General features: G+C 40.1%; 1 protein-coding gene across 2 annotated transcripts in view; it reads left to right on the top strand.

Annotated features, from left to right (window-relative positions):
- The window catches only part of Rnf182 (ring finger protein 182), a 52659-nt gene that overhangs the window by 7324 nt on the left and 27209 nt on the right, over positions 1 to 18126 (top strand). The window contains exon 2 of one of the 2 annotated variants that reach the window (XM_052728794.1): positions 3272 to 3507. The exons of the other annotated variant lie outside the window; for it this stretch is intronic. The gene's annotated coding sequence lies outside the window, so the exon portion shown is untranslated. The remainder of the gene's footprint in view (positions 1 to 3271; positions 3508 to 18126) is intronic. 2 annotated transcript variants of the gene reach the window in all.

The raw sequence follows: 18126 nt of genomic DNA, 5'->3' as shown, positions 1-18126 counted from the left end.
CACTGTCAACAGACCTGGGCTTTATTTATTTCCAGGACCAAGTATGGCAGGCAGAAGTCTGCTGTTCTTAATTAGATACTTCAACGACTTTCATGTCATGTAGAACTATGATGTTTGGATCTAGTTTCAAAGTCAGTATGCTTTTAAGCCTTGAAAGATCTGGCTCAGGTTCCTTATAGTATTATTTCAGTTTTCTGAAGTTTGAAAAGTGTTATGAGGGCATGATAATATTTGACATTTTAGTTATTTGAATTATATCATTAGAAATCTAATATTACAATTCCATTTTCAACTTATGTGGGTTCTGAGGCCAATGTCTTACAAGTTTGTATGTTAAAGAAAGAAAACATTAGCTAGCTTAGTTTTATGACATCAGTTATGATTAAACCTTTGATTATTCTAGTCAAAGCGAACAGAAGATGGATCTTCCACAATTTACGCTTGTCTTTTGAATGTTCTTCATGTTTTATCCACTGCCTCCCATCTGCTCCCTGATCCCATAACACATGTTCTCTTGTTCTCAATAGAAGAATGATTAAGAGTTCTAAATTCAGGGGCCTGTTTTCTTTAAGCTGTATGAAAAGTGGGATTAAACATGAGACAGGTATCTATGAAAGCAGCAATTATCCACAGTTTTGTAAATTCTTTTAATAGTAAATACTACCTTAGCTTTTATTTAGTGAGCACTTACTTGGTTTGAGGAACCCTACTAAGGGTACTATATAAGCTCTCTCTCCTGGTCTCCACAGTAACCTTGTCTTCTTAACTATAAACTGCCCACAGTTTACCCAGCAGTACATGGAGTTGGTAAATGGAAAAACATGATGTGTGTGGCTAACTCTCTATCTGAAGCTAACTATGATGGCTCTGCTAATTATCAGCAGCCCAAGAATGCCTTCCTGCTCTAGGGAGGGTGCAATGAAGTTATGCATGCTCTAGAAAGATCTGGTGCTTAGGGCTGCCTAGTGGGTAGATTGCCAATGGCAGGCACGCTCACCTTGGATTAGGCAGTCTTCAGGAGGTAGGCAAGGGAAGGGTTTCACTGTTGAGTTGGCTACGGATGACAGGCGGGGTTTGGGAACAGAAGGAAGGGGAGGACTTATGTTTTTAGAATTAAAGGCAGAATTAAGTAGACTCAAAATCCCCTGTTTGTTTTATTTTACACTGGGTCCTAGATTGGAAATTAATTTGGAAAGGGCTATATAGAATAGCACAGGATGAGAAAGAAAGAAAGAAAGAAAGAAAGAAAGGATGGAAGGAAGGAAGGAAGAAAGAAAGAAAAAGAGAGAGAGAGAGAGAGAAAGAAAGAAAGAAAGAAAGAAAGAAAGAAAGAAAGAAAGAAAGAAAGAAAGAAAGAAAGAAAGAAAGAAAGAAAGGAGAAAACAGGCTAGAGAGATGGTTCAGTGGCTGAGCGCACTGGCTGTTCTTGCAGAGGACTGGGGTTTGGTAGAGGACTGGGGTTTGGTTTCCAGCGTCCACATGGTGGCTCATGACTGTAACTCTAGTTCCAGGGGATCTGATGTCCTCTTCTGACTTCCACAAGAACCGGCATGCATGTGACACACAGACACACATGCAGGCAAAGCATAAAATTAAACAAGTGAATCCTAAAAGTTATAAAAAGAAAATAAATGAGAATCACTCCATGACTGTTGGGTATTCCAGGCTGGGTCTTCTGAAGGATGCTTAGAGCATTGTGCTCAGTGCTGCACTGAGGGAGCTCCTTGTTTTAGGATGTTGAAGATCAAGGTTGAAGTTAGATGTCTTAAAAACAATTTCTGTCTGGGTCATTCCAAGTACACAATGGAATTTTCCTGGAATTCCTCATGGAAACTTTATAACTATGGAGAAAAAGAAGAATGAGAAACTTGGGTACACTGCCTATTAAAACTCTTTTTTTTTTTTCTCAAGAGCAATTGGAGAAGATGACTTGGATTTGAACCCTGGCTTTGCCATCTTTGTGGCTTCATGACCTTCATGTGTTGACCTTCCTATTGTAGTGGCCCAAATGTTCCCTTCCTCCCTACGACTGACTTCTTATGTTGACATCATGACTCCTGAGGTGATGATAGCATTGAAGGGTGACGCCTTCATGAAGGGATTAGCATAAATCTCATGAATGGATTTGGTTCCCAGAGAGGATCTAATGGGAAGGTAACATGTATGAACCAGCAAGAGGGTTCTCACCAGATATTCTAATTCCAATGCCATGGTCCTGCGCTTCCAACTTCCAGGACTGTGACAAGAAAATTCCTCTTGCATATATATATATATATATATATATATATATATATATGCAGTTTTATGGAAATTTGTTATAGCAATCTGAATGTACTCAATTAACTAACTTGCAAATTTGCGAGACCACTACCATGTGATATTTAGTTGTAAGGTTTAACTGAATTCATATTTGGAAAGTACCAATTATCATTTATTAAAGGTGAGTTTTATGTACAGAAAGGAAACTTACTACGTGCCCCACCACAGGTCAACAATAGAAGCCGTTTTCTTTAGGACTGTAAGGTCAGCTTATGTATCTTATTTTGCTTATATTTCTGGTAAATGTAAACAAATCAGATTCAATTTCTTTGACTTCTCTTTGATTCAAATTGAACATACTGAATTCTTCAAATTATCAGCTTCATTTCCAACCTTAATTATTTCACATATATGTAAATTTAGTATACTTAAATTTTTATTTTAAGAAATCAGATAATTGTTGGGCAAATTTCTGACTTTAGTAAGTAAAGTCTTCCCAAAGACTAGCTCAAGTTTCTTTGAATATTCTATCACTTACAAAATTAATATTGTCTAGACTTAATCAAATACTCTTAAGCATTTCAATCCAAATAAGTCGAATGTCTAAAATCTATCACACATTTATAATTAGAATCACAAGATTAAGCTGTCAGTTTGTCAGATATTTTTAAACATCAAAAATATGACAATCACTCATAGGCTGTACTAAAAGTATTAATAGAAATCTTTTCTTTCTTAAATAAAATATTTATTTATTTTTATTTCATATGTATGAGTGTTTTGCCTGCATGTATGTCTGTGCACCACATGTATGGCTGGTGTCTGACTGTGTCAGAAGAAAAATTGGATATCCTGGAACTTAAGTTATAGATGGTTGTGAGCTGCTGTATGGGTACTGGGAATTGAACTCAGGTACTCTGCAAGAACAACAAGTACTCTTGACCACTGAGCCATCTCTCCTGCCCTGGGACCTGTTTCCTTCAGTGTCTGTCTAATTCTAAACTCTCTTTAGATCGTAAAGCTGCTTGCTCACTTAGAAGACAGTGAATAGAAGGTGCCATTCCGGGTGAGCTTTACTTACCAAACCACTCCATGCTGAAGCTGCTGGGTGACCTCTCTCCCCTAAAATCTACCCACTCATGGATCACAGATTCAAAGGTCGGATGTTGCTCCTGGATTGCATCCATCCTGGATAATTCTCTCTGTGGCATTGATGGATGGCCTGTCTTATAGTCACCATAGCAACAGGTAACTGAAAGCCATTCTTCTAGGTCATATTGATTTTTTTAAATACTTAGAACAGCACTGTCCAATATGTAATTTCAAGTTTCAGATAGCCATATTTTAAAAAGTAATTTTCATAATAGATTTTAAAGCCAGTGTACCCAAAGATTCATCATAATTTCAACATGTAGTCAATATAAAAGTGATTAATGAGATAATGAATGCTGTTCTTTTTTCAGTTTTAAAATCTGGTACGTACTTTACATTTCTAGAACATCTGGATTTATATTTCAGGAGTTAAAATTAAATGTACTCCTCCTCAAACAATAAAGTTATATTTGTAGAGCAGACACTTTATGCGTCTCCAGTCCCTAAATGCAAATTGACTGGAATAGAGTAAAACAAAAATTTTGGTTCCTTAATTGTACATACCACCTGCCAGGAGCTCAGTCGCCCAGTTTGCGTCAGCCATGTTGAGTGATGTAGCTCTAGATGTGTTCACATTCAGTCCTCACAATTCTCCCCCCGCTCCAGGATACGGCACCGCTATTTCAGACATCTTTCACTCAGTGAGTCTGCACTTCTCTAGTTAAGAGTTCCATAGTAGTTTTCATGACATTTGGTCAGCTGCATGGGTGTTTTAAAGTCATCTCGTCAGATCCAAATATTCCATGCTTTTCTCATTTTCCAAAGAGATCTCTCCAGTCTTTTTGGCTTGTTTCTAACAGCTGTCAGTTCCAGAAGAGGTACAGTACAGTAAGCTTACATTGTCTCTTTCTCATCATATGCAGCTTGGTGGAAGTGTGAAGGACTAAATACAGTCTCTGTGTGAGGTCAAATACAGTGGGCCATCCTGCCCCATTTTCCCAGTCTGCTCATAGCTAACTGTCCTAGATAAACATCTTGTGTCTTCTGTTATTCTCCTTTTCCCTGGGTCACCTCTGCCTGCCTCATCCTCTGTACATGGTCTTACCCATAGACCACTTCGCGGCCTCTGGTCAGCGCATCTGGCACCCCACCTGTCCATACCAATCGCTATATCTCTGACTCTGATTTATGGTAGAAGGTTACTGAGCTTATCCTCAGTGAGCACAAACGAAAGGAGCCTGGTTTGCTGACTTTGCCATCAAGTGTGATCGATTTCATCTCACCCACCACTACCACTCTGCTACCATCTACTGCTGTCTCCTTTTTATTTTATTTCAGGGATCTTCTAACTGCTCCCCCAGGTCTACCTGTGACCCCTACAGTCTGTTTTTCAGTACAATGTCTTTGAATTTGAAATTTGGTACTATCACTTCCTTGCTCAAAAGACTTTGAGGCCAAAAGAAAGCACAGATGGAGAGGGGGCCGGAAATTTTCCATGTCGTGAATGGGTAGTGAAAGGGCTGGAGTGTACCGGGGAGACTTGTTCGGCCAATTGCAGCGGTCCAAGTGAGAGGTGCTGCATTTGTTACCATTTGTTTGTATTGAGGTGATTTTAAAAAGTTGATAATATCTTCACTGACTATGGGCTCCAAGAAGGCAGAGACAATGTCTGTTTTTGCCTGTGCTTCTTGGGATGTAACACAGCCTGGCACCAGAAGGTACTTGGTTGCCTGGCGCTTGGATGACCCACTCAGTGTCATGAGAAACCATAGTGAAGGAGATGCAGTCCGTGGCAGTGCCCTTCACTGCCGATTCAGAGCTGGCCTCATGTCACAAAAGGAAGCCAGATGTAGGTAGCATGGCCGAGGAAATGATTATGACTTAGAGGAAGCACTTGCTTGTCTTCGTGGTACTGGGGATTGAATGGGGGGCCTTACACACAGGAGGTGAGCATTTTACTTCTGAGCTTTGTGGTACTGGGGATAGAATGGGGGGCCTTATACACAGGAGGTGAGCATTTTACTTCTGAGCTTTGTGGTACTGGGGATTGAATGGGGGGCCTTACACACAGGAGGTGAGCATTTTACTTCTGAGCTACGTCCCAGCCAGGAGACATTTCTCTTTATTTTAGTTAACTATTTTTGTCTGTGGTATATGTGTGTTTACAGGTGTACACATGTGCACACTTGTGGTTACCAGTGACCGACACCATGTGTCTTCCTCAATCCCTTTCCACTATATTTTTCGAGACAGGATTTCTGTTGAACCTGGGGCACACGAGTTTGGAAAAGCTGGCTTGCTCGAGAGCTCCAGACTCTTCTGTACTTCCCAGCACTGGGATCACAAACACATACCCATGGGGCCTGGCTTGTTCCATGGGTGCGAGGGATCCAAACTCAGGTCCACACGCTTGTGTGGCAAACTCTTCCCTGGCGGAGCCATCTCTCAGTCTGGCAAAGCATTTCTCGGAGTCAAATAGCCAAGGCCTTTATTCAGATTTTCAGATGAATATTTCCCACTCTCTGTGATTCTGACAGCAGAGCCAGTGCAAGGCACCCATTAGTGGGAGGAAGACACTTTCAGGGGAATCTACCAGAGCCTCAGATCATCAGGAAGGCTAACACATCAATTAGAGCTTCGTGAAGTCACTGAAGCTTGACATTGTTATGATCTCTCACTCATGATAATGCATGGGTGGGGAAGTTACTCAGCATAACCTATGAATACAAATAAAAGATGATTTAATGTGTTTAATTAAAAAAAGAGGATATGTTTCTTTGAATCCTTTGAGACAAACCTTGCTTATTATAATGGGAGATTAGAAATAGACCACACTATCAATGGACACCATTTGGGTAAGGAACTGGGAACATGACAAATTCAATATTTTCTTTGTCTTTATAGGGTGATGATGGAAGAACATGAAACCTTCAACTACTTAAAAAAAATTTCCACAGTGGGCCATAATTAGAAGATGCTTGAAACGTTTTAGAGCTCAAAATTGGACTGAGATTCCATTATTCTTTGGTCTGCAGTAAATTTCACTGGTTTGATTATTAACTCTGGGTTATGGCCAATTTCTCTGCCAGATAAAGTGACTTCAGAAAAGAGAAAATGTACTGGGCTCATGTGAAAATCTCACACTGTAGACTGAGGAGAACTCTTAAATAGGCATGGTTAGGGATTCTTCTAACTTTATTTACTCAGTTTACCCACGTGTGCAGTTGTGACAGGGACTGATGACCCACACGTGAACAAACAGATACAGCCCCACCATCCTGAGCTAAGGGGTAATAGAAGTCATGGCCAAGTGTCTCCACATTGCACTGGGGTGTATGATGGTTGTGGGAGTCAGGAGGAGAGGCATTTTAGAGTTGAGAATGATGGGTATCCATGCCGAGTGAAGGCTAGCCCAGGGAAGAGGAGGTGTGGGGTGGTTGGAGTGGGAAAGCAGGGAACTGTCTTGAGTTAGTCCAGAGACTGTGGCTAGAGGGGTAGAGTGAGGGGGTGGGCAAGGCTGTGATAACTGCTGCAGCTGGTGAGAGCCAAAGGCCTGGCTGGGAAGATCTTAAGATACTTGAAATGGGAAATAAAAGCTCAGAGTTGAGTTTTAGAAAAATCTCTTCAAAGTCATGACATTTTTAGCCTTTTGGGTGTCACATCTGTTGTCCTGAGACATAGGGAGCAAGGCTTTTGTTTTTAAGCTAAATTTCATTATTAAAGATCAATGTACATGCAGAGAAGTGTATTTCCACACAATGCACTCCTATGTTACCATTCTCCACACCCAAAATACCGAAATACCTATAACCCTATACTTCCTTTGCCTTTTCCAATAATTATCTGCTCCTGAAACCTTGCCAATAGCCAGGGCTGGAGAGATGGCTCATCAGTTTAGAGCATTTGCTACTTTTGTGGAGGATCTGAGTTTGGTTCCCTGCACCCACAGGGTGACTCACAACCATCTGTAACTCCAATTCCAGAGCATTGGCTATTCTCTTCTGCCCTTCTTGGACATTGGGCACACATGTGGTGCATATATGTATGTGCAGACAAAAAGCTCATACACATAAAATGAAAATAAAAATCTTAAAAAGATTGCCAATAGCACTAATCCCAGAACTATAGAATAGTTACTCATTTTAGAGCTTCATACAAATAGAATCATCTCTATATAGAGTTTCATATTTGCATATCACCATTTTCAGAATCTATGATACACATTTGGTAGTTATAGTTTTTCATCATAAATAGTGCTATTATGAATATATATCTCATACACACACACACACACACACACACACACACACACACACACACACACACATGAACACACAAGACAGGGTCCCATTTTGGAGCCCAGGATGGCCTTGAACTCATGATCCTTTTGTCTCAGCATATGAAGTTCTGGGATTAAAGGTGTGCAGCACCACATGTGGCCTGTGAACATTCCCATACTTAGATAAGAATGTTATAGGATGAGCAACTGCTAGTAGTGGAAGGGCCATAGGTTACAGGGAGGATTTAGCTTTGATGCTGAACTGTTGACCAAAGGGTTGAGCCGCCTGCAGGCCCAGCATTGTGCATGGAAACTCTTCTCATCCATGTTTTGGATTGCAGTTCACAGTGGAGACTGAAAAGAGGGTAGGCATCTCATTGAGGTTTCCCAATAGGTGATGTTGAATACTTTTTCATGTATTTGATTGGTCATTTGGATAACCTCTTCTATGGAATGCTAGTTAAGGTTTGGTTGTTTATGAAAAAACTTTTTTTCCCCTTAACAGCTTTTGTTTTGTTTTGAATAAGCTTTATGAAATTCTTCATATTTTCTGGTTGGAAGTCCTTTGGAGATATATGTTACACATGTTTCCTCCTATACACTGGCTTTTTAATTTTATATTTATTTTGATATACTGAAGTATTTAATTTCATGAGTTCCAATGAAGGCCAGTGTTTCCTGTATGTTGAGAACTTTTTTACTGTCTCAAGGTTTCAAGGATACTCTCCAGGGTTATCAAGACATTTTGTGATTCGACTTTTTCACACATCTATCACCACTTAGAATTGATTTGTGTGTGTGTGTGTATAGTATAAAGTTACAAGCTAGGGGGATGGTAGTATTTACATATATAAATATCTGTTGATTTAGCATCACTTATTGAAAACATCCTTTCCCCCACCAAATTACAAAAGCTTTCCTTTCATAGATCCATTGGATGTTTGTGAGTTTGTTTCTGATCTGTATATTTTGTCTTTTTGGGCTATTTTCCTAATAAAACTGCTCACAATTTGTAGTGCTAAGTACCTTTTTTTTTCTTGGTTTTCTTTTAACCTATTTCTAATGTCTGGCATTTACATATAAATTTCATTGTGTTAGTTTACACACACACACACACACACACACACACACACACACACACACACACACACATACCCCAACTGAAGTTTTGATTGGGATTGATCTGAACATGTACTCTGGGAGAGTTGATGACCTTGCATTAGCAAGCCTTCTCCCAATGAAGCTGGTGTAGCTCTCCTTCTAATTAGATTTCTCTTGCAGCATTCCTGCACATTTTTCACGGCATCGATTCTTTTTTTCTGAATCACACCTGTAAAAAGTTTGCTTTCTAATTGTTCTGCTTGTAGGTATAAACATAAAAGACTTTTGTCAATTTGCCTTGACTCTGGGGATTTCCTTAACTGCTGTTCCATCCTGATAGTTCCAGAATCATTTGCATTTTTGGTGTGTGTGTGTTATCTTGCACAGTGAATCTAGAGTTTTATTTTTTTCTTATCCAGTCTTTACACCTTTTATTTTTTTGTCGCCTCCTCATACTAGTTAGAGCCTCAGTTACAATTTTAAGTGGAAATGATCATAGCATGTGCTTATCTCATACTCAATTTCAGGGGAAAATTGAGTATTTAAGTTGGCATTTGTGTCTAAGTATTATTTTTATTTGACTAAAGTATTTTTGTTAGCAATTTGATTAATATTCTAGTGGTGAGCAGGTGTTGGATTTTAACAAATGCTTTTCCTGCATGTATTGCGGTGATCACACAGTTGTTCCTGGTTCACTTTGTCCACATGGTACCAGAGTGGAAGCCAAAGCTGGAGGAACAGTTTTCCACTTGGTCATCAGTCCGACCGGTGTGCTAGCACTTTGATTCAGTTTGCCAGCACTGGGTTTGGGATTTTTTGTGTCTGTGTTAGGGGAGGGATTATCCTTCTATGTACCCTCCCATGACTTGTTTAGGTATTTACGGGGTATGGCTTTTATACAATTACCTGGGACATGTGCTTTCTTTTGGTCCAGTCCTCTGGGAGAGAATTTTCTTAGTTCTTCCGAATTGTGTGAAATCAATCCATATTGAAGTGCTGGGTTCTGCCCGGCCTGTCAAATAGTATTGAATAGGTGAGTGAGGATTGAGAAATAATAGATATGAAAAATAGAGATGTAGACTCAATAGAAAAAGAAAGAGACGCAGAATAGGTTCAGGAGGACTCTGAGTCAATACCTCAGTTGCCCTGAGTGTATTACTCACAGCCTTTTTATACCCAAAGTGGGGGCAAAAGACCTCTCTCTTTCTCAAGGACATCAAGGTTCAAAGTACAAACAAGTGTAAACACCACTTTAATTCTCAAGACACCTGGTAACCATGCCTTTGGCCAAACATCCTGTTATCCAGACTGAAGGGGTAAAGACAAGTTTGAACTCTCTGACCTTGAGTCAGGATGGGAATCACGCTGCAAAGCCAGAGTCCTTGTGGGCTCCCACATTGAAGACACTTGTTCTAGAATTTTCTTGTCAACTTAAATCAGAGATATAATGTATCTAGATGGATATTCTGTGTTCCTAATTGTATGGTTCATTTCTCTTTTTAAGGGATTTTGCCACTTGACCTAAATCTCCAAATTTCTGCATCTAAGTTGATAATGAAACCATTTCCAGCTTAGCAGAGAATTCACGTGGTACCCCTTTCATTCCTGGCATTGACAGTTCATGCCTTCTTTGCCCTTGTTCAGTCTAGCATGGGAACCTATCAAATTTGTTATTTTTCTCAGTGAGCCTATTTCGATCCTTTTTTTTTTTTTTTTTTTTTTTTTTGCCTTTCCCCACTTTGCTGCCATGTGCCCTTTTCTTTTCTGATTTGTTAATTGCTGTGTCTGGCCCACTATTTTCTCTAGCTTTGAGAGCGTGTTGTATATCTGGCCATTGCTCTCTTTTCTTTTCCCATCCATCCATTCAGAGCTCTGTGCTTTCCTCTGGGCCTGGAGCTGGAAGCATCCTTCATCTGTTCATGTGTCTTATTTATTCTGCTCAGTATGTTTTAAAATGGTCATTCTGCTTTTCTTTTTGGCCTTGAGGCCATTTGCTCATTTACTGCTTAATTTTCAATGTTTTGAAGGTGTTCTAAGGATCTATTTGTGGGGTTCTGATATAACTAAACGTCTTTTGTCTGATTATTCTGTCAGTTTAGAGGAAGTTAAGCTAAATATCTCTCTTGAAATTTGTGACAATGAATGTGTCTTTTTCTCCTTTTCATTCCATCATTTTTCATATATAGTCAAGCCCATCATTAGCTATATACATATTTGTAATAGTTTCTCATGTGTTGGACTCCCGTTAAAAAATGCCTGTCTTTACTTCTTCTTCTTCTTCTTCTTCTTCTTCTTCTTCTTCTTCTTCTTCTTCTTCTTCTTCTTCTTCTTCTTCTTCTTCTTCTTCTTCTTCTTCTCCTTCTCCTCCTCTTTCTCCTCCTCCTCCTCCTTCTTTTTTTTGGTTTCTCTGTATAGTTTTTGGTGCCTGTCCTGGACCTTGTTCTGTAGACCAGGCTCTCCTCGAACTCACAGAGATCCGCCTGGCTCTGCCTCCTGAGGGCTGCGATTAAAGGCGTGTGCCACCACCGCCCGGCTGTCTTTACAAATGTCTTTATGATGGTTTTTGACTCGGAAGCCTGAGTGTCTGAACACTGCACCCCTGCCTTCCTTTGCTCCGTGTCTGTACTTTGATGTCTTTTATAAGCAGCACACAGTTTGTTTGTTTCCCTCTTCTGACAGTCCTCAGAGCATCGACGGTCCATTTATGTTGACAGCAACCAACAGCATGTTTGGGTTTTGGCTTCGATCTCTGATCGTCCCATGTACCTTTGTCCCCTTTTCTCCTTGCACTTTCTGACGAATCAAGTGTCATTCAGGTTGTTTCTATGTTTACTTATTGGCCGTCCATCTTGTTAGCTTATTGTTTCACCTGCTGTGCACGGCTGGGTGCAGCATCCATTCTTCTCTTTGCCTCGCTCTAGGTTAGTGTTTTAAGCCCACCCCGAGGTTGCAGCGTTCCTCTAGTACTTCTGTCCTACAGAACTCCTGACTTTCTTCTACCTCACTTCCACCACTTATGCCAACTTCACAGATGGCTGACATCACAGGGTATGTTATTGTTGCAGCCAGAATTTATTTCCATTAGTAACGTTATTTCATTCTTACATGCGAGTGTGTGCATCCCCCTCAGGTGACCTTCTCACTAGTGGAAGAACTCATTTGTATAATATCTCTAATTTTATTTTTGAATCATGTTTTTTGCTGCACGGAGAACTCTGGGCTGCCAGTTTCTTTTATTGTTTTAAAGATGTAACTTCATTGTCCTCAGTCATTGGCGGTCATTGTTTCTTCTCCCCCATTCCTCTTCCTCCTCCTTCTCTTCTTTTTGGTAGAGAAGTCAGCTGCTGGTTCATCGTTGGTCCTCTGAAGGTGTGTACCGTTTTCCTCTGTGCACATTTTTTTTCTTGGTTTCTGGCTTGCAGTGCTCTGGGGGAATGTTCCGAGGCACACTCCCCTCCTGTCTCCTGCTTGGGGAGTCAGGGAAGGCTTCTTGAGTCAGTTGTGGACTATTCTTGGCAGTTACCTCAGCAAGCAGTGCTTTGTCTGGTTCCATCTCCCCCCTCGCCTTCTGGATGTGTGCACGCCCATCTGCCAGACCTTTCTACTTCGTCTTCTCTGGCACTAACCCTCCTCTGTGTTTCCATTGCCATCTTCTCTTTTGCCTTTGCTGTGGAGACTTTCCAATGATCTCTCTCAGAATGGTTTTATCTTCTCTTCAGTTTCTTATTCATTACAGTTGATAGGGGCGTGGCTTCCATAACAGAGGGCATATGCTTTCTAACAGTGCAATGAATTCAGTAATATTAGTTCAGTTTATAGAGTTCTGCACCCTTATCACCATCTAGCATGAGGACATTTCTATAGATTCCCAGAATGCTTTTGCATGATTTTATACTCTCTGTTTCTACCCCTCACCTCAAACTACCACTCTTTTGTTTGCCCTGTGCTAAGGGTTGAACCTCGGTCTTCATGAATGCTAGTCAAGTGCTTTGCCTTTTCTATTGATATGACATGTAGTGAATCATGCAGTGTGTAATCTTTTGTCTGTAGCTTCTTTCACTTAGGTTAGTGATTTTCAGACTTGTACACATTGTGATTAGATTATTTTATTCTTCTTTTGCGGTTAAACAGTATCTGATTGTATGGATATACCATGGTTTGTTCAGCCATTCATCAGTTAGTGAACACTGTTTCTAGTTATTGAACACTTCCGTTAGTGTTCATGTATGTCATTGTGTAGACACCCACTTTACATTTTTGGGGGGGGGTAATCCCTACAAATAAAACTGCTGGGTATATTTTGGAAGTATATTTAACTTTTAAAGAATCATCAAACTGTGCTCCAAGTTTGTATTCCTGTTGGCAGAGTGTGAAGGTTCTAGTTTCCTTACAGCCTTTTCAACAACTACTGACCACAGGCATTCTAGTGGGTATGTAGATTTCTTTATAAATGTATTTACTCATTTATATATATGCATACGGTTTATATTTATGTGTGTTTGCAGGTCAGGGTGCCTGTGTGGGCATGCAGAGTCCAGAGGAACATTCCTACCCTATCCATCCTCTGACTTAAATGCTTGAGACAGGGTCTCTCTCTAACCTAGAGTTAGGCTGGCAGCCAGCAAGCTCCATCTTTCCAACAGTCCTACAGCCCTGGGGTTGCAGGTGTATGAGAGCACACATTTTTTTATGTGGGTCCTGGGGATTTGAACTCAGACATTCATGCTTGCATATCAAGCGCTCTTACTCACTAAGCCATCTTTGAACCCTTGGTATATAGGTTTCAATTTGTGATTTAATTTTTATTTGTGTAAGAGCCAGTGATATTGCTCATGTATTTTTTATTATTAATTAAATTTATTCATTTATTTTACATCCTGACCACAGTTTCCTCTCCCCTCTTTTCCTCCCATTCCATTCTCCCACCTCCCCTCTGCCCTCACCTCCAAATTCACTCCTCCTCTGTTTCTGTTCAGCAGACCTCCCATGGGTGTCAACAAAGCATGGCATATCAAGTTGAATTTAGGACTAAGCTCCTCCCCTCATATTAAGACTTGATAAGACAACCCAGTATGAAGAATAGGTTCTCCAAAGCCTGCCAAAGCACCAGGGACAGGCCTCACTCCAGCTGCTAGGAGTCCCACAAGTAGACCAAGCTATACAACTGACACACATATATAGAGGGCCTAGATCAGTCCCATGTGGGCTCCTTAGCTGTCAGTCCGATGTCTGTGAACTCCTATGAGCCCAGGTTAGTTTTCTCTGTGGGTTGACCTTGACCCTTCTGGCTTGTACAATCCTTCCTCCTCTCTTCAATAGGATTTCCAGAGCTTGGTCCAGTGCTTGACTGTGGAGCTCTGCATCTCCTTCCTTCAGTTACTGGACGAAGACTCTTTGATGACAATTAGGGTAGCCACCAATCTGATTATAGGAAATGGCCAGTTCAGGCTACCTATCCACTGTTGCTAGGCGTCTTAGCTAGGGCCATCCTTGTGGATCTGTGGGAGTTTCCCCTGCACCAGGTTTCGACCTGATCCTGAAGTGCCAGCCCCATTAAGACTTCTCTTTCATTCCTCTCCCCAGCTGTCCCGCTCCCAACCCAGTCCCTCATGTTCCCTTCCCCACATAGGCTGAGAAACAAATCAGAGAGACAACACCCTTCCCAACAACCACAAAGAGCATCAAGTACCTTAGGATAACTCCAACCAAGCAAGTGAAAGGCCTGTATAGCGAGAACTTTAAGTCTGTGAAGGAAGAAATTGGAGAAGATATCAGAAGATGGAAAGATCTCCCATGCTCATGGATCAGTCGGGTTAACATAGTAAAAATGACCATCTTACCAAAAGCAATCTACAGATTCAATGCAATCCCCATCAAAATCCCAACACAATTCTTTACAGACCTTGAAAGAACAATACTCAATTTCATATGGAAAAAACAAAAATCCTAGGAGAGCTAAAACAATTCTGAACCATAAAGGAACTTTTGGAGATATCACCATCCCTGATTTCAAACTCTACTACAGAGCTATAGTAATAAAAACCACGTGGTATTGACACAAAAACAACAGGTACATCAATGGAATTGGATAGAAGACCCCCACGTAAATCCACCACACCTATGAACACCTAATTTTTAACAAAGAAGCCAACATTATACAATGGAAAAAAGAGAGCATCATCAACAAATGGTACTGACATAACTGGATGTCAGCATGCAGAAGAATGCAAATAGATCCATATTGATCACCTTGCACAAAACTCAAGTCCAAGTGGATCAAAGACCTCAACATAAATCCAGTTACACTGAACCTGGTAGAAGAGAAAGTGGGAACTAGGCTTGAATGCATTGGCACAGGATACTACTTCCTGAATAGAACACTAGTAGCACCCTGAGATTGACAATTAATAAATGGGACCTCCTGAAACGGAAAAGCTTTTGTTCCTCATGTTTTTAATGCATGTTTTAGCCATGTGTAAGTTTTGTTTGAAGAAATGTCTATTCAAGGGGCTGGAGAGATGGCTCAGAGGTTAAGAGCACCAACCGCTCTTCCAGAGGTCCTGAGTTCAGTTCCCAGCAACCACATGGTGGCTCACAACCACCTGTAATAAGATCTGGCGCCCTCTTCTGTATACATAATAAATAAATAAATAAATATTTTTAAAAAAGAAATGCCTATTCAAGTATTTTGCACATTTTTATTTTGCCTTTTTTTTTTTTTTTGGTTTTTCTCTGTGTAGCTTTTCGCCTTTCCTGGAACTCACTTGGTAGTCCAGGCTGGCCTCGAACTCACAGAGATCCACCTGGCTCTGCCTCCCAAGTGCTGGGATTAAAGGCGTGCGCCACCACCGCCCGGCTTATTTTGCCTTTTTATTACGTGTGTGTGTGTGTGTGTGTGAGAGAGAGAGAGAGAGGGGGGGGGGGGCGTTGGAGGACAAATTACAAAAGGTGGTTTGGTTCTCTTCTTCTGCCATGTAGGCTCCAAGGATCAAACCCAGGTTGTCAGGTTTGGAAGCAAGTACCTTTATCCACTGTGCTATCTTGCTGGCCAATGTTGACTGTCTGTAAAATTTATATCCTCTGGATACAAGGTCTTTGCTAGATGTGACTTGCAGTTATTTTCCTGAATCACCGACAGTCTTTACTGTCTACTTAGAAGTTTAAATTAAGTTCAAATTATTAATGTGTTCGTCTGTGGCATAGCTTTGGTGCTATACCTAAGAACTTGATGCATCTGAGGTAACATTTTCTATATTCTCTTCCACAAGTTTTATAACTGTTACTGTAGCATCTGTATCTATGGTCTATTTGGTGTTTGTTATTATTAATATTATTATTAACAGGTGGGTAAGGTAGTCTTTACTTATTGATATTTATTTGAATATAAGCATGAAATAATTTTCCTCTAGTATTTCTCAAAAGGAGTATAATTTTGACTTTAAATTGTCTTAGTACTTTTATCAAAAATTAATTGACATTTAAGTATGGTGGTACATATCTGTGATCATTTCTGGGCTCTCAATTCTGATCTATCTATCTATCTATCTATCTATCTATCTATCTATCTATCTATCTATCTATTTTCTGTCTATCTATCTACCTATCTTCATCATCATCACCATCCTCTATTAATATTTATCTCTATAATCTATCATCTGTCCATCCATTCTCATAACCTTCTTTACCCTCTATCATGCCATTACTTTATATTAAAATCTGAAATTGGTTAGTATAAATTGTCCAAATAGGTTTTTCCCCAAAATTTCTTTGGTTATCCTAAATCCTACCCATTCCCATATAAATATTAAGATTAAACTTACTAATTTATACCAAAAAATTTCCTGCTGAGATTTTGGTGGTGGTTGTATTGACCCCATAGGTAGATTATGGAGAACTGACTGTTTCCAAGCATTCATTGAGTTTTCCAGTTCCTGACTATGGAATGCCCTTCCATGATTTAGATCTCAACATTTCCATCAATATTAATTGGCCACTTCTAATTGTAAGTCTAGCATTTCTTTCTCTGGGTCTCTTGACTGGGATTTCAGTATTTTCATGCTGTTATGAATGAAATTGTTCAATTTTATAGGTTCTTTGTTTCTGCATATGGCATTTTGAATAACTGAAGAGTTTGTTGGTAATATTCAGACATGAACTTGACTCTTGTGTTTGTTCCTATGCCTTGCAACCCTGCTGAATTCACTTACTGTTTCTGGGAGTTCTGAACTTCTTGTTACAGTCTGTAGACATCCACGTAATCTGAGGATCAAGGAAGTTCCACTTTTTCTTTTCAAATCTGGATACTTCTTCCTTTCCTTCCCCATCACTTGCTCTTCTTTGCTGTTCCCTCCTTTGCTTTCTTTCTTTCCCTTTCCTCTCTTCCTGTCACACTGGCCATACTTCCTCCACGAGTTGAGTTAGCAGTGACATGAAGCCATCCGTGCCCTTGTTCACTGGCAGAAGCAGACATCCTCGCTTTGCTCTTGACCTTGAAGCGTGAGTCTGGGGCCATCATGTACAGTAGTATTAGGGCTCACTTTTTCCTGATGCTCACTGTCAGGATGGGGTAATCATATATATACTTTGAGAGTTTTTTTTTTTTTGAAGTTATGGTGGGTGTGGATTTTTCAACCTGTGCATCTATTGAGTGATACCTACCCTTTTCCTGCTAACAGCTTTCAGTTTTAAACCAACATTGCTTTCCAGAGCTAAATCTCACTTGTCCCATCTGGAAAGGATGTTCTACTTTTTCTGTGATGCTAAATTTTGCTTTTAATCTGTTCTAAAAGGACTTTTGTGTCCATGTTTAGGAAGAGTGTTCTCTACTTCTTCTTTGATATCTCCATGTGGCTTTGGAAGGGCTCTCCCCTTTATACTCTGAAAGCACTTTGTAAGAACCAGTCTCATTCTCTCCCTGAATGTCTGTAGATTTTTTTCCCCAGAGAAGCCATGTGAGCATGGGGATTGTTTTGAAGAAGATTTTTTATTTATTGGCTCATCTTTTTTCTTTCCATAGGTCTATTCAGATATTCTACCATGATAAAAGGGCTTTTTTTCTTCTCAATTTGTTGGTTTTTAGAAAACTGTCCATTTTATCCATCTAATTTCTGTAAATAGTAGTCATGTTCCAACTTCGTATGTATTTGATAATCTTTTTATTCTCTGTTCTTTTATTCTTGTGGCCAGTTTAAATAAGAGTTTGTTGGTTTTCTTTATATCTTGCAGTTTTGTGATTTTTCTCTATTTTCTGTTTTCTATCTAGTGACACCCTTCCCTGGCACTTACTAGTCCCTTTCTGTGGGTCACATTTGTTACTTGTCTTCTCAAAGGTGAGGCCCCAGTTGCTGACTCAGGCTGCCCTTTTCTAATTAGGCATGTAGTAATAAAACGTTATC

Source organism: Peromyscus californicus, unplaced genomic scaffold (assembly GCF_007827085.1).
Source record: "Peromyscus californicus insignis strain IS unplaced genomic scaffold, ASM782708v3 Scaffold_8__1_contigs__length_139910024, whole genome shotgun sequence".
In the NCBI taxonomy this organism is placed as follows: domain Eukaryota; kingdom Metazoa; phylum Chordata; class Mammalia; order Rodentia; family Cricetidae; genus Peromyscus; species Peromyscus californicus.
The sequence above is the reverse complement of the archived record's forward strand: the minus strand, read 5'-3'. Positions and strand labels throughout refer to the sequence as shown.